The sequence below is a fragment of the Xiphias gladius genome, chromosome 24, assembly GCF_016859285.1.
Source record: "Xiphias gladius isolate SHS-SW01 ecotype Sanya breed wild chromosome 24, ASM1685928v1, whole genome shotgun sequence".
NCBI lineage: Eukaryota > Metazoa > Chordata > Actinopteri > Istiophoriformes > Xiphiidae > Xiphias > Xiphias gladius.
Window position 1 is genome coordinate 2,732,896 of NC_053423.1, and position 18,017 is coordinate 2,750,912.

Below are 18,017 nucleotides of genomic sequence, written 5' to 3' on the forward strand. Positions count from 1 at the left end.
GCTTGAGTTATTATTCTGTGATTTTGACTTGTGAACACGAAGTCATACATACCTTATTAAATGTGATAAAAGGTTATGTAGTTGGCTACTTAGGAGCAAATGGGGAGAAAAGTGTATACACCAAAAAAATAAAGAACAGTTCGATACAAAACAGATTTTAAAATGAGTCTGAGAGCCACCAGTTGTCTCCATGTGGCTGTAAAAGGTGAGAACCGTTGGGCTGGGGGAAGCTGTGACTTCACTGACATAGCTGCCTGTAGATGTGTCTTGTGGATGTGTAAATTTGTTGACTGACAGGCCCAGTTGGCCCTAGCAGGAATAGTCCCCCGGCTGCCTGTCGAGTGTCCGTCCTCAGATACAGACTGGTGTCAGCGCCGACCTCACCTATCAGAAGACACGGTCAGACATTCAGCAGAGCTGGCGTCTGAAGGCACTTTAGTGATGTTTTTCCTGACACTGACGGAGTTCTGATTCTGAAACTGAAAGAAGTGAAATATTGCTTCAAAAGAAGCGTTTTACATACCGCATATACGAAACATGTTGGATACTGTTACCAGGTTTCACTCTCCCACTCTGTTTGGCAGGGTGTTGATATTTATGTGTTTGATCCACTTTGTCCACTTGAAATAAAGCAACAGAAGGACAGTGACATAGCCGCTGGTTTGTTTCTTTATCTTATCAGTGTTGCCGTCGATCAGTTGAGAGCACAGTCCAACGGGCTCCAGGTTTGCTCTCTGTTCGATGGTTTATGTGTAACTGACAAAAATTTTGACCGCAAAAGGGCGAGTTAGAGCTGCTTTCTAAGGGGAAAAAAGGGGAAAATGGCACATACAAACACCATTTGCCTGATGTATGCAGTCATGTTCTTCTCCAGTGTGCCAGTTTAACCTCTCAGCATCCTAAACATGAGGTGACTGCATTATTATGAATATTAAAATGAAAGCTAATGAGGGAGAAACACTGCATGCATTTATATTAGCTGCTAATCCACAGAGATATAAAACGCTTCTGCTTAAAATCCAAATGTTCTGCAGTTTGCCCTGGATTATTGATTGCTATAAGAATTTGGTAAATACGATTCTAAGATGTGGGTGAAAGCTCCAAAAAATAGTAAGTTTACTTTTGAGCTTGGATTATTTTGTTACACATATTGTTCCCAAAAGTCATTAATGAACCTCCATGCTCAAAAAGTCCATATATATATTTGAGCGTGTAATTTCACTCTTGATCTTGAAAATTACTGTTTTAACCAGTAAAAAATATCTTAACTCAAGGTTTATTTACTAGTTTTTCTGAGGATAACTTTGTATCGTCTTTATTAGCAGGTTGAGTGTGAGTAGTTTTCCCGCTTAATAAGTACCTTGAGTTGGTTTTGTTTTGTTTTTTTGTTTTGTTTTGTGTCGTTTTGTTTTGCTTTGCTTTGCTTTGGTGAATGTGAAGCCCTGACTTTTTCCTGTCTTGTATATAAAGAATGTTAAACAAAAGTTAATGAATTTCATATTGCACAGACCTGGAAGAACATGACTCAGCACGTTTTCAGCATCCAGTTCTAAATATGGCATTAAATGTTACTTAACTCAGGGAAATGTCAGGTTTTTAGAATTGGTTCACCTGTTCTTAAAATCACTGTGATAAAAAATACGCTGTGATGAATGAGTGTGACACCCTCCTCTAATATCTCTGCAACTCTTTAGCTGTAATCTCTGCCGACATCTACAATGGTCAGCTCTCCCTGTCCTTTTATTATTACAGCCTCGTATCGACTAGTAACCGGTGTTGGCAGGTGCCAAAAACCAAATAATCACACAAGGACTCCAGATTTATTGTATTTCACGAGAAACTATGTTACATGCAAATCCAGACTGCGCGCAGCCAGAACTGAGTTACAGTACAATACAGTATATCCATACATTCACCAAACTTAATTGTAATGGGTTCTAACTACATGCCAAAATTTAATATGCAATGCAAAAGGGCACCTCAGGTGTAAGCAAATAGGTTACAGGTATAGCAGGATAATATACTGTAGCGAGCTAACGAATGATAAATAATCAGGTAGGTCCCAAATCTGGGCAATTGTGATGCAAAAACACGAAACTATGACTTATCATACATTTAGGAAATTTTAGTAGTACTGACTGCACATCATACAAAGGGCTAATATCATGCTCTTTAACCTAGGGTCTTGGGATTGTAGGAAATTACGTTTGTAAAGGCTGCTTAAAACTGAAACGTTAAAAAACAAAGATATTGCAAAACACACCATCTCTGTCTAGACAAATGGAGTCAACTACATGAAATACAGTTGGGTATGGTTATGTTCCACATCTGTATTTGGAGTAATTTGAGTTATTACAGATATCAAGGAATATTTCTTACTTCTGGAACAGAAAGGTCCTGGTTTCACGACAGCACTGTACAGCACAAATTTACAAGATGATCCACATCGTTTGTAGATACCGTTGAATGAGGTATTCATGCTCACCATAGAGCAACACAGTTGTCAGTGAATTCCCAAGACTGTGAGTGGAGTTTGGTTATGAATTCTGTCCGGTTTCCTGGGATGAAAGCAGTAGCTCTGACATGTGCCTCTGTTGTGGTGGACTGTCAGCTCTAGTAGCTGTGCTCAGAGTGTTCTAAGGGCAGTGAGAGCAGTTCTGGCTCAGACTCGGTCGGCTCTGAGAACAATACCAGGCACAAGCACATGGAGGAAGGAGATTATGGAGTGTGAGGAGCAGCGAGGGAGAAGCACATGAACCGTTACGGTCTGATTTATTTACACTCACTTTCTTTCTGGTGGGTCGGGAGGCTGAATCATTTGGTACTCTGCCATACACACATTGCGTCCTGGTCACAAAGCCAGGAATAATGGGGTTGAAACTGGCACATATCGTAACTGTTTTAAAGATAAAGGAATAGGTGGGCAGACTGGTTTCCTAGCGTGAGGCCAAACACCTCAAAATGAATTTCAAATGGGGGAGTTATGCCAATTTTGATAAGCTTGCAACTGTTGGCGCAATAGCAATCTTATTGCTGTACTAATATATATTGCATTACCATGATTTATGGGTATAACTGAAACTGTAAAATGATACATGCAAAAGTAGAAATCGTCATCAGGGGCTGGCTGTAACCAGAGTTGTCTGGTGCCCTCTGCCTCCTGCAGCATCCTTCCTCCACAGCAATATGGCTGTTGCCCCGTGGCCCTCTATATTTACCATCACACAGAGCTCACACAGGGCCAGGTGGCATGCCAGGTTAAGCCCTCCTCCCATGGCCCTTTGGCTGGATGGATGACCCATTCACTTTAGCCCAGTGACAAAAGTGGCTTCAGGGATCACTTGTAGCTAAACATCCACATCAGCCGGCCTGACCTCCTGGAACTGCATCATAAACCCTGCTTGCCACTCCTCACTCTGATCCCGGACTCTGATTAACAGTGGGTTTGTGTGTGAGCAGAGGGACCGGCTGAGACGCAAAGACTGTTGATCACAACATCTCTCCCAGGTGAGATAGGTATATGGGGTGGGTATTGGCCTTTTATTAAAAATCAGATCTGATGTAACTGTCAACAAATATTTATTCACATATAAACAAATGATGATCTTTGAACAGATGCAAACGGCATCCTCTCTTGGTACAAGTCATCCTATTTAGACCATCTTAGAGGTCAGAGTGAAACAGATTTCAAGAGCACATTGTGTCACAGTCATGACTTTGTTTGTATCAATACTGTAGTCTAGAGAGTAGGCAGAATGAAGGCTAACATTTAGGCCACACAGGGTTTTTCATCATAGGGCAGGTCGTCGCACAGAGCCATGATGTGAACGGCCATGAGCAGTTGAGCCACATCGGTACAGTGCAAATGTTTATACCTGGCACAGCACAGCAAGATAAAGTTGTTTACCTTGATGGCATGCTGAAAATGTGCTGCTCACAAGCCACCGTGAGTCCCTGCTCATACCTGATATTGACGTGCGATGTATGTATGTACTTATTCACACACAATTACACGAAATACAAATCGCATAATCTTGCATTGTCCAGGAAACCTGAAAATTTTGTAAAGCCCATAGAGATATATTACGAGTGCATCAAACATCTTTGGCGATTTGGTTTGTCTGGTACACGCCACAGAGTAGACCCAGTCTGTTTTGTTTTGATTTGTTCTTCTTCTTAATTCTCGTTCATTTCCAGCAGACTAGACACGGGAAGTGCATGGCTGCCTCCCACCGGTTGAAAACAACAACACATTTGGTCTTTGGCAAAAGGAATTGATGTGTGTGTTTATTTGCATATAGAGTGGGGAGGTGAAATCTGATCACAAGTGGTCACTCGAGACGCCTTCTAAAGCCAGGTGTGAACTGACGTACTTAGAGCTGTCCGCTTGTGATCAGATCGTCCAAGGCGCATGTTAATGCCATGTGTGAACAGGGCCTTACAGTCTGTTGCCTGCAGCTTATTTCAGCTCACTGTTTCTGTTTCTACTACTCCTCCCTGATCTGCTGACCAAATAGCACAGAATACGTCCACATCTGGTTGATTAGATCTGCTTTTACTCAGGAATAGCACCCCTAACACACCTCTGCTAACTTTGTGACAAACACGTTGCATTTTCCTGTGACTTGTATGTTTACAGTACCAAGTAAAAATGAGCCAGTTGCGAATTTTTGTTTATAAGTGTAACCAGGGGGGAAACACACATGGAATCAAACGTTTCAGCTCTGCTTTTGGTCACCTTGTGTAGAAACAAATCGGAGTGGAATCTGCCAATGTGACTTTGCTCTAAACTAGTTGGTCTCAAACGAACAGCCCAGGGACATTATTGCACTGTGAATACAGTGTCTCAATGTCCTCCACGTGTTTACAATTTGTAGTTCAATTTTGCCCACAAATTAGATTGATTTTTTTCCCGTGCATCAAGTATATAAAGGTAAAAACAACATCATCTTACAGTAACTACTTCACAAACATGTATATCGGTGTGCTTGTGTATTTCAGTCACAGTCAGTCATCCAGTCTTTGATCCCTCACTTCCTTACTGCTGAGGAAATGGGCTATGACAGTACATCAATCCATCTGAAGAGTGTGTATCCAGCAGGAGGGATGTGAGGTTTTTGTGGGGTTTGTTGAAGCCGCTTGCTGACTGTGTGAACCGCTAATCTGATCCCCAGTCAGAGTGAGCTGTGAAGGGTGTAAACAGTGTGATGATCAGAGTGGAAGACAGGAAAGGAGATAAGGAAAGAGGAACCACTCCCTGCCTGACGCAGTTTCCTGAGAAGAGCCTGGCTGTGTGCCACTGCCACCCCGACCTCAAACCCAGCCTAACTCAAGCCTCAAACACAGAGTGAAGCGATGAGGGGACTCATTTCTCCAAACTCTGTACTTTTAAAATACTGCCATGGGGGCTGGTTGGTCAGTCCGTCCAACATTTAACTCAAAGATATCAACTACTTTGCAATTGTGATGAAATTTATACTATACTATACTATACACATCCACACTCCCCAGATAAGGAGCCCTTTTTATTTTGATGAACACATGACTTTTCCTCCGGGACTATCCTCAGATCCAAAAATATAAAATTTTTACACGATACTAAGAGAAGCCCTAAGAACACCCAAATCCTCGGTATTCATCAAACACTGCAGCTTAGACTGTTAACAGGCCTTCTGACCAAATATAGCACTCTTAAACACATTTCTTCAATCATTGTGTAGAATTTTAACTGCTTCTACTGATCACTACCATGGCCTCTGTGACAACGTAAGCTAAGGCTGATGGGATGGATATACCCCTTAGGGCAAAATAAAACAAAATTGCCACCCTCCCATGAACACGATGTCAAACGGAATGAATGTTTAGTATGATCATCAGGCAACATTCATTCGTGTTTCCTTGTGTATATTCAAAATTTTCTACTTCATATGTTTTTGTATATATCTTCTTATTACAGCAGGCTACAGGCATTTCTGATCTGTAGAATCACCATTGTTAATACCATACATATTTTATGCATTTATCATTTTAACACTCACTCATGTTTACGACTTCATACGCCTACTAGCTGTCTTATAAAGTGACGCTGATCCCTCCAAACATCTAGATAACAGAGAGCAGCCCGTACTAGGACTTGTTACATAATCCTGACCTCTGTAAGCCCTTCCACTGTTGCTCTCTTTTGTCTCTGTTTAAACAGGATCAGGCATCATCTCTGCTTAACTTGAATCAAAGATACTTTGAAGTTTGAAAGAAACCTCTTTGTTATCATGGCCTCATCACATGATATTTAGATTTGCTGTCCACATTTCTTTCTGATCATGAAAAACTATGTTTGTGTATGTAAGTGCAGCATCTCTTTGTACAGAATGACTGCAGTGGATTTAATCAATGTTCAATGTACGGTTTAGTCTGATTGGACCCCACATTTGTACAGTATCACTCTCATTTGGCAGATACAGTATATTATATATGTAAAAAATGCCATGTCACTATAGGGTGAATTTAACTATGGCAATTTTTAACCATTTTATAAATGCAGTTGGAAAGTTAAATGTTTTTTAACTTTTGGAATGTAAAATACATCTGATAAAAGTCTGCTTTCCATGTCTGCTTTGTTTGTAATAAAAGGATTTGACAAATTACTGATGTAATACATTAAAATTGTAAAAGCCCTTTCCTGCAACGAAAAAAAAAAGATGAAATGGTGGGAATTTGAAGAGAAAAATACTCAGTAGTTGATAGTTATGAGGTAGAAAATTGATAGAGGTCTGTGATCATGAGATGGCAAATCAAAATTCTGAGATTATAAGTCAGAATTTTGTCTAACTGTATCTCATAATTTTCACTTAAAAGTGAAAAAAAGTTATTATTTTGATTTAGGTGTTTCTGAAATTTAGATTAAAATATCCTGAACTTACTGTAAATTATAATTGTAAATCTAACTAAAATAAATTAAAAAGACTTCGATATTTGGGCTGCTCTCCTTGTAAATCTCCAGGCACGGATCGGAGTTATAAAAATGAATACATTACGTTGTATTAGCTTGTTTATCAATGTTTATTGTCCCCAGGGGGAAATTTGTTTTCATAGTACACTGTGTCATGCTTGCCGCCAGAACATACTTACGACAGTGTCATACACATGCAGACAAATAGATTATTACCAAGTCTGGTTTAGCAGCTAATGGAATTTAAAACAGCTATAATGGAGGGTACAGCTCTCAGAAGCTCGTCTCACTCAGTGGCACAGTTAATGGTGTCAAAACAGGCAGAGAAAGTGCTCAGGTCTCCAGCAAAAGGGAGAGAGTCAGTTATTGTGGTGAGGGTGGGTTGTCAGTCACACCCAGTCTGGGTCTTTACTTGCTTACAAGCTGGTCTGGTGCTCATGTGACTAAATTCCTGTTCAAGTTTGTATCTGAGCTTTGCCTTAATGATGTCATTTTTCACTGCTCAGTGATCCGAGGGAGGCTCAGTCCTTGAGTTTAAAGGTCTTCCCTTAAGCTGTGCTCGAGGTGGGGGATACCCAGGGTCTGGAGTCGGGATAGTTTTTGAATGTATTAATGGGAATTTGTCTATGATATAGAGCTTGGTGTAGGCTCTAATGACAGAAAACCTCGCATTTAAATGTCAGAAATATCCCTGTCTGTGCTGGCTAGCGCTCCCTGTTGCCTTGCAGTCGTGCCGCCTGACCACTGCGTGATGTTGCGGGACTGTGGCTTGTGACGTTTGAGTTCCTGTTTGTAATGTGGAAGCAGGAGAATAACATTGTGATCAGAGAAACCAAGCAGAGGGTGAGTATGGGTAATTTATGCATCGGAAACGTCACCATAGCATAAGTCCAGAGTGTTTTCCTTCCTTGTGGAATTGTCAACATATTGATGAAAACAGCCCAGTCTGCAGCTGTTGAAGTCCCCTGAAATAAACAGTGGTACCTAAGGGTATCTTGCTAGCATAGCATTAGCCCCTTCAGCTACCAGCTCTGCTACTTGCTTGCTGCTTGTTTACCGGAGACACAAAAGACTTTATACAACTTTTTTTCACACTTGCAGTATTAATCCCAATTACTTGGAAAAGTACTATGATGTGTAAAATCGCTGGAATTCCCCTTTAAAGAATTTTGGGAAATACCCCCTTTTCGCTTTCTGTCCAAGAGTGAGATGAAAAGATGGATCAATCTTATGTTTGTGTGTTAAATTACAGAGCTGGAGTCAGGACGTTGTTAGCTTAACTTAGCATAAAGACTGGAAGCAGGGGGAAACAGCTAGCACAACTCTGTCCAAAGTTAGGAAATACACATACACACACCTCTAAAGCTCACTAATTTACATGATGTAGCTTGTTTGTTAAACTGTACATAAAAAGAAATATAAAAATGACAGTCTGTGGTTTGGGAGTTAGTCTGGGGACAATTTCCTGACCAACATTTGCCAAACGGCTCTCACTGGCTTACTGACGTAGTCAGTGGTAAAATATATTTCAGTTGAAGTAGACGGCTAACCTTTTCTGTACCGTACATTATATACATACTATGTTTTTTAAGGTTTTTTCATACAAAAACCTGTTTCGATTCAAACAAATTCTGGTTTGCCTGTTTTGTTTAGGCTGATTTGAAAGCTGTCGATCAAATTCTGGTGTGGACCAAGCAACCAGACTGAGAACCACCTTTTCAGGTGATTAATTTATTAACTGGAATTCGGTGCTGTTTTTTGTGGTGTGAGAGCAAAGCAGAACAACCACAGGATTTTGTGGTAGCTGACCTTAGCATGAATTCACAAGATAACTACTGCACAATTAACTCCATCATGCTGATCGTCTGTTGTGATATCTGAAGTGATATATTTATGCAGGGTCATTTGGTAACCATTGTAACACACCTGCAGCTAACTACACAAGAGCAGGAATTTTCCTTGGTTTAGTAGCAAGGGAAAGAGAATTCAAATAGTATATAGTGTGTTGTGCTTGTGTCCTACACCTTTCATCAAACACAGTGTCCTCGTCTAGCCAAAATGTTATTCCTCCCAGATGCGGCGCTCTTATTCTCCAGGACGTGTGATCTGGCCAAGCAGTTGGATAGACTGCAGGCCTATCTTGCTGCTACACAGCTGCTTCCCGTTGGAGCCACTTCAACCATTGATACCAACATATCCACCGAGTATCACACATTGTAGGTAATCTGACTGCTCCAGACACACACTCACACATTTCCAGCACACATGATCATTATCATCTGAGACTTAGCTTTCATGCATCCTTCCTTGTTTTTGTGTTGGGCTGTGAAGGTCTGCCTTTAGTACTGACCACAATAAGGCTCAAGTAGGTTTGGATTTCTATGGTATTTTTAATTCAATGTGCCAGTAGCCCTTTAGGCGCATTACATATCTTTCAACTTAATAAATAAAATAAAAAAAAATGCAAGTAGTAGTAGTTCATGGTACACAAGATGTGTTAATTAGATCACCAATGAATATATAATCCCACAAACTGCATCATAACTATAATTGATACCCACCTCTGATAAAGACCAAATCTGATGTTAGGAAGATGCAGGTTTCAGTCCCATGTACTGGTTCGGTAATATCAGGTTTAATAGACAGTCATTGAGATGGGTTTAAACTAGGATTGTGGCAAAGACAATCAGCCTGGTGTTATTCTAAAATGTTCTCCCTGTAAGTAAATCCCATGACAAGACTTAAACACAACAATTTGTTAGTATTTCAGTACTTTTGAACTCCTCTACTCTCTGTTCCTCTCAGCTGAAAACCAAATATATCCACGAAAACTCCTGAATTATCATATTCCTGGCCAAACTATGACATTCAACGCCAGACTGTGCCCACCCAGAAATGAATTTGCAACATATATGAGTATGTTCCAAAGATTGACAATACATCCATGAGTTCATCAAGTTGGTTGCAATGGACTCGGACTACAGGCCAGTGTTTATTATTGAGTTTACAGGACAGCCTTACCATCCTCGCATATAGGATTGTTTTTTGTACCATAAACCAAACACAGCATGTTAATAACCATACCAAATGACAACAGTCTGATATATAAACCAAATGAAAGCTGATCAAACAAAGTCGCAAATAGTTTATAAGTGGTTGTTAGCACCTACATTTGCTGTTGCACAAGAGCTCAGCAAAGACATGATTGGATCATTTATGACAGCAACAGGTTCAGTCTGTCATAAATTATTAACAACATAGTTAACAAATAATGAATTATCAAGGTATTTCCAAAGTAGCTCTGCTTTGTTTATAAAAAAAGCTGAATGACAACTATGATTTATATTATTAGAATGATAATATGTATATCATAGTTAGTCATTTTAGCCTTATTGACTCTACATTGTACAAAGGGCAAAATTATTGTACAAATAATTATCATACACCTAGTAACACGGCTCAGCCCCAAACCCACTGGGACTTACTACTATTGAAGACGTAAGTCTTTGAAAACTTTTCACCAATAATTATAGTTTCAGTTTTAAAAAAAGCTCAGTCATTTCCTAAAACCCTCTCATGGTAGTTTTTAGGAAATCTTACTCTAGCGGGAACTTTATTGGGGACTGTTTTCAGAAGTAGATTAATCCCCATACGGTGTTTCAGTGTGTGTATGTGGGACTGCGTCAAAATAAACTACAGTGTGTGTGCTCATGGTAATGAGGGAACATGTCACCCAGTGCAACGATGTGACTCACTGATGTCTTTTGTTGGTTTTGGACAGCAGTTCATCAGCACAGCACTGACTATGAGGCCAGCAGCCTGAATCAATTGATCAAATGCCACAGAAGTATAAATTACTATGTTTATTATTACTAGAACTAATTGATATAACAGCAATGGTAATAGCTGTATTATAAAAGGAGTAAGTTCTGTCCTGGTCTAAATGCTGTTTAGTAAGTGTACTATTTACAGAAATAAATAAATAAATTGAAAATCAGCCACATGAACATGCACAAACAGGCAGCCAACACACACACACACACACACACACACACACACACACACACACACACACACACACACACACACACACACACACACACACACACACACAGGGCTATCATCACCTTTAATTCACGTATATTAGTGTTTCTCTTGTCAATAAATCTGTTAAAGTAAATGTTGACAGGCTAATGCTAATCTTTCAAACCATTGTGTATTCCCAGCCTCAATAGGAAGCCTCAGTCACTTCAGTGTGAGGAGAACAATGGCTGGGAGGGATGTGTTTTCCTTTGGAAAGAGGGAAGAGGACACAGGGAGCTTAGCTTTAACTGCACGCATTTTGTGGAGTCAAAGGTCAAGGTTTGTTTTTTCAGCCAATTTCATTCATATGATCCTGCAATTGAACTTGAATTTGCTTTTGCTGTAAGCCTACGGCAGGCTCATATGTGCGGTTAATGAGCCACTGCTCAGTGATGCTACATCTCATTCATGTGCTGGTTACGAGGAGTGTATTTTATATTATCACACCTCACTCTAATTCAAGGAATGTTACTGATTTCCTCTCTGGCCTACACCACTTGAAGAGATAAGTGTTCTCACAAACAGAAGCATAAGCATAGATCAGATATGTGAAGAAAATTCTTTCATTCCGGCTACTTATTTGCTCTAGCCAGGAGGGATTTAATCTTGTCATAGAGCCCTGGGTTTGGCTAAGCCTGCCAACTACATAGGCTATCCACCACCACCACCACAACCAACCGATTTATCCATTGTACTTTCTGATACTGCCAAGGGAAGCCTCACCAAAAAAACGTACTGTACATTCATTCACTTAATTTATACTTCATTATAGGGCTGGGCAATATGGCCTAAAATGTTGATAATTATCAATATATACATTTAATACCATTAATGAGGAAGGAAATGCATTCCGCATGTTTGTTGCACCTCAGCGGCTTCGGTGTCTTCCAACAGTAAGTGACTCTGCTCTGGATGTAGCCCTGCTTGTTTCAGCTGTTTGTTAGTCAGTGTCCAGTCCTGTTAGTGCCAGTATTTGGTCTTCTTCACAATTGGCATTTTGCAATAAGGACATCTGCTTGCTGTCTTCTCGGCTAATTCCACTTTCTTGAGGCAGAGTAGTTGGATTTCATCATTACAGGTCTCACAACTGCTGCTTTGTGTTTTCAACCTTTTTTTTGTCTATTTCTTTCTCCATTGATTATTATTTGTATTCATATAGACATTCAGAGGCCCTTTGTTATTGCTTTTGTAACTACCCCTGTGCATTTAATAACCCATGTCTACTTCATATCCATGTAAGACTTCAATGATTTGGACTTGAATGGACAAAAAGAAACCTCTTATCTTCTACTTCTGAAAGGAGTTGTTCAAGGTCGTGTGAAACATGGTTTGGGTTTGTAAAACTCCAGCAGCTATAGCTGGGAGACAAGGAGTAATGAAGAGTTCAACATGGAGAGAAGCTAGATGATACACAGAGAGAGAGAGAATTGTTGGTATACACTATGTCTGACGATCCCACATTCACACCCACTTCACACCGTGATTTGCCAGCTGTACAGTAGTGAGAGAAGAAACAGGCATTTTACTTCTCTCTCTAGCTCTCGATCAACACCATGAATCAGGGCCCGTTTTTAGGCATAGGCCACCTGGGCCTATGCCTAAAAACGGTATCCTTGGGTACCGGCAGCTGGAGGAGGCACCAAAGAGGAAGAAAAAACATTCTGCTCCCGATCTACTTTTTAAAGTCTGTCACTTATGCACCCCTTACTTTGTTGAGAAATAGCTAAAAAAAACGAGCGACCATCTTGCAATGGGATCACGCCAGCGGCAATGCCTGTCATCATGTTGACGTTCCAACTCAGGAGAACTGTAGCTTTACCCAATGTCTTACAGTGGATGGGAATGATTGAAACTGGGACACAGTGTTCAGTGAATTAAACCGAATGTGGTCCAGGGGTGTAAAGTGGGGTGGCTAACGGTCCCTTCCCTACTTCCAACCGCCCTACTTCTGGCGCCCTTGCTTAAACCACACCCATCTTTGAACTTGTGTTAGTTCTCGCTACGTCGGTGTCTCCTGAACTATATTCTGCCATGATGACACACACACTGACACACACACAGACACACACACACAAACACACACACACACACACACACACACACACACACACACACACACACACACACACACACACACACACACACACACACACACAAAATCAAACACACAAAACCCAACACACAGATTCACAATGTGAAAACACTGTCGCAACTGGTAAATACTGATAACACTGCACTAAACACCAGATACTGAGGAGAGACTACAGAGAGACTGGAGAAGGACACAAACAATTAGGCTACCCTAAAGTAACGTAAGGTCACTGATGACGTGCAGCAGGCAAATCCAGACATTTTGATATAGGTTGCCTATCAGCTATGAATCCAGATGTTTGCTGTCATTCGCCCCACTGTGCTCCATTAACACTGAGGGATTTGAGAGTAAGTGACCCACTGAGCCACAAAATATGTGAAAATAGGGGTTAGTTTCAGTTTCAGTTATTTAACCACAGCAGTTAACAAAGAGAGTAAGCGGCTGTTTTACATCTGTTTAAAAATCCAATTCCAGGCACTGAGGTGGATGGTTAATAATAAAAATATTTTAATATATGGCAAATAAAAATGTACATATGTGGCATTTATGCATGTAATAAAAGTATCAGTACACAGTGCCTTCCTCAAGGTGTCTTAACACACACTGAAGCCAAGTAGTAATTCCACAAACCTGTGTCAACCCAGCACCTACATGCAAGCACCTGTTAGACCATTAGGGATAGTTGAAATAGAAGCATTAAATGCTTAAACCACTAGGGACAAAATTCTGAATATACAACATGGAGACCTACAACTCAAATGTGTCTCAACAAGAAAGTTCTTGGAAAATAAAAAGAGATTCTTTAAAAACAACATACAGTAACAACATGAAACATGAAAGGCACTAGAATAACTTCATACAAATGACTAACTAAAGTATTTCACTGTTCACAATACATACCATATAACAGTAATGAATGAACCACACCTTCCATCTATTAGCTGCTATAGAGAAGGGGAGAGTTCAAGTTCTTCATTTAGGCTGGGGTGACTTGAGACTGTGCATCCGGTATGCCTCGTGTCCCTTGAGGCATTTGACTCTGTCACCACATCTATACCTATAACTCTCAAAGTGGTGTCACTGCCATTCTGGGCTTGCAGATGATGCCTGGCCATAGGATAAGCAGGATTCCCAGTGCAAATAATGTAATGGTGCTCAGCGACCCTGTCCCTCAGTCTTCTTTTAGTTTGGCCTATATAGTAACAGCAGCAGGCGCACTCAAGTCTGTGGACAACATGGATGATGTTACAGTTCAAAAAACCCATGAAAAGCATCACTAAAAGCCTCCTTTTTTTTTTTACCATATTACCACAATAACTGCTACAGGGAAGACTGCCTTCAGGTTTTCTGAGCCAAGGCTCCTGTTCCAGAACTAGTAAATAAATCTGAACTAGTTTATCTGTGATTGTTGGTGATTGTCTGAAACTCAGTTGTGGAGGTTCAGGGCAACGTCATTCTGAATAAGTCCCATTTTCGCCTCATAATAGCTTAAAGTTAGACACCCTTTTTACCCCAACGTGGCAACATTGTGGTGAATGTCGTCTTTTTTTTCTGGTTGAGTAGATCATTCCTCTCCAGTGCAAAGGCTCTATCGTTAGCCTGCTTTAGAACTCAAGGCATTTCAGCCTTTGTATTTAGCCATAAGGATCATTGTTATTCAGCCCTTAGGGGTGAAAACTGTCCCTGCGGAAGGCAGGCACACCGAGAATGGCAAGTGCTGATACACATTGGTGTATTATTTTAATTAATTAGCCGCAATTAACATATTTGTTGAAGGCTCTTGTTTTTATTTTTTAATTTTTAATTTTTAAATTGAATTTTTTATGCCACCTCTGATTAAACTCTATCAGCTGATGAAGATCATGTGATATGACCGAAAGCTCCATAACAGCTATGAAATGGACCTTGTGATGAGATTGTTCTGTCAAATGACAAATGTTATTAAATTACATAAAAATCAAACTTTAGAGCTCCTTTTAGAGGGATTTAATGGGTTTTAACCCTTATTATAACACAAAAATCCTGAGAGTGAAAAATTGAACCTTGATTTCGTCAAGGAAAATTAGCAGCATTCATTCATTCATTCTGTACATTTAGAGACTCCTCTGTTCCTTGTGTTAGCTCCAGAGGTCTCACTTAAGACCTGGGTTTAGCTGAGCCCTCCGTGTCAAGCCCCTACAGCAGGAAACGGATAACAGCACACTCTGGTCCGTGATAAGACCAGAGCCACCCTTCTTCTGAAGTGTGGGAGCGTATATGTTCTTTTTATCTTTGGCTGAACCCAGCCTGCACAGTGATATTCTCGTGACTGTAAAGAGATGATGTAACATAGGTTTTGGATTAAGCCTCGTCAGGGCCGTTTTTGGGCATGGGGAACCTGGGGCACCACCAGCTGGAGGGGCGCAAAGGAGAGAGACAAAAAGTTTTTGTAATTAATTTCAGTCTGTCACATCCAATACATGCAGTTCATTGTTAAATAAATCCACTTCTCACACTGCACTCTCCACCTGAGAGGAGTCTGCAGGGTGACTGGTGTCTATTGTGGGCTGACACACTATTATATCATGGTTCTTGGTTGTGGTTGGCTGAAAACCTCAGTATCTTGTTACTGTGAAGTTTACAAGTATTTGTCTAAACCCTGTCCGCTCTTTCCTGCAACAGGTCCCAACCGACTTCATTTCTCTATTGATCATCTGCTGTAAAACATATCTAAACTGCTTCACAAGTTTTACTGTAGGCCTAAACTGTACATTGAACATTGTACAATGTAGGATAAAACACTCAAAAATAGAACTAAAATGAATATTGGATCATACATAGTCAGGACATCCATAAATAGCAGACTGTTACTGGTGAACACATGCATCTCATTACAGAAGTGAGAGACAATCTGGGATGTGGAGGAGTAAAAGAGATTCCTGCACAGATGACCAGGAACCTGACAATGTACAAATCATGATCTAAAACAAGGTTTCTTTTGTTCTGAATGGGATTAAAACCCAGATAGGTTATGGCAAGGCCTAGTGTGTCTGTAAAATTACCACAGTGATTGGGCTGATCACTGACAGTGACTAGTCGGCGTACAGAGGGGAGGTGCAGCATCGGACAAAGTGGTTCTTAGGGAAAAGCCTGGTTCTCAGCACCATGTAAAGAACTGGTCAATAATAGTAGGAGAAGTGGAGCTACACTTGCTCCAGTTCTCTTAAATGGTGACATGGTGGATAGGGTCACAAGTGTCAAGTTCATGGGCGTCCACCTTTCAGAGGAACTGCCATGGATAGAGAACACCACAGCACTGGTTAAAAAAGCCCAGAAGAGACTTTATTTTCTGAGGTCACTCAAAAAATTAAACATCAACAAGGACCTGCTGGTGATTTTTTACAGATGCAGTATTGAGAGAATCCTGACATACTACATCCCAGTGTGGTACCCCAGCTGCAATACTCGAAACAGAAGAGCCCTTCAGCTTGTTGATAGGACTGCCCAGAAATCCAGCTGTCAATTCTGGAGGAAATCTACAGCTCCAGGTGCCTCCAGAAAGCAAAAGCTATCCGTTACCAATCAGTACACCCCTGCAACCACCAAATTAGCATTGTTCTGCACCAGTATTACTGCACTTATATTGTAATGGGTTGGGTACATTTAGTTGAGACTATTTCCCTTTTATCAGGATATTGTTAGTATCCTGACACATGTTTATCTGAGGCATTGTTTCTGGGCTACTTCTCAGATGAGAAAGACTTTGATAGCATGCAGGGGAAGTTGCAACATGCTGTTGCTTCACATAAGCTAGGTACATTATAGTTTTGAATATTTCCTTTGAATCAGGATGTTATTAGTATCCTGCCACATGTTTATCTGAAGACGGTCAGGTTGTTGTCTAAGCTACTTTTCAAAGGAGAAGCATTCAAGGGAAATTGCAACATGCTTGTTGGATATTTAGGATGGCAGATGACGGTGGCTCCTTTGTTTTGGGGGGTTTTATGCCCTCCTGCTCATACTTATTAGACTACATGAAAAAAACTTGTGGAAATTACCCTTTGATGCCTCTAGTGTCAGTTTTATTTAATGCATGTAGGTCCTGCAGCACACACTGAATTAGCATACAATTACCAAGATAAGCAGTTGCAATATCTTTGCAACCCTTTTCATTCACTTGAATGGAGGAAGTGCGCTGGGGTGCTATCGAGAGGGGTTTGTCCGTAACGACGCAGCGTTGTGAAGCAAAATAGTAGAATCTGGTTGAATCTGGTCATGTGGTAAGGCGCTGCATTGGCCAATCACATACAAAGTGAGTACAAGTGATGAACAGTTTGCAGGATTTTTGCCTTTTGTTCTTTAGTTAAGATTTTTGATCCTATGCACCAGTCACTAAGACTTTAAGGTGTGCAAGAACTTTTTTGTAATCACCAATCACATACATGCAAAAGCGTCTTCCTGGTTGGTTACTTGGTAACGTGAACGCCATATTTCTACTGTTTACCACAAGATTGTCACGATGAAAGATGAAACTTCTGCAGCTGTGATAACTTTCCAGAGTTGATCTGAATGTGGGTATTACAAACCACTGGTCTGTGTTTTGGCATCTAATAAGCTTTTAAATAGATAAATCCATTCCTCCAACTGGATCCTGGATCTTCCCGGATCAAATTTCATTGTCTAACTGAGACTAAATGAGACAACACACCCCCACTAACATAGCCCCTTGCACTGTGTTAGCGCAGGGCAAATGTCTGCGTGAATACAGCAAGCATGTGTGCTACACCAGACAAGGATAAAGACCAGTTCATGTGACTGACAATGTAAGGTCTGGACACATGAAGGCTGGCAAGGACTTCAATGTTGGAGTTGAGGCGTAAATGGGGTCCACATCTACTGTTTCAGATCATTTCC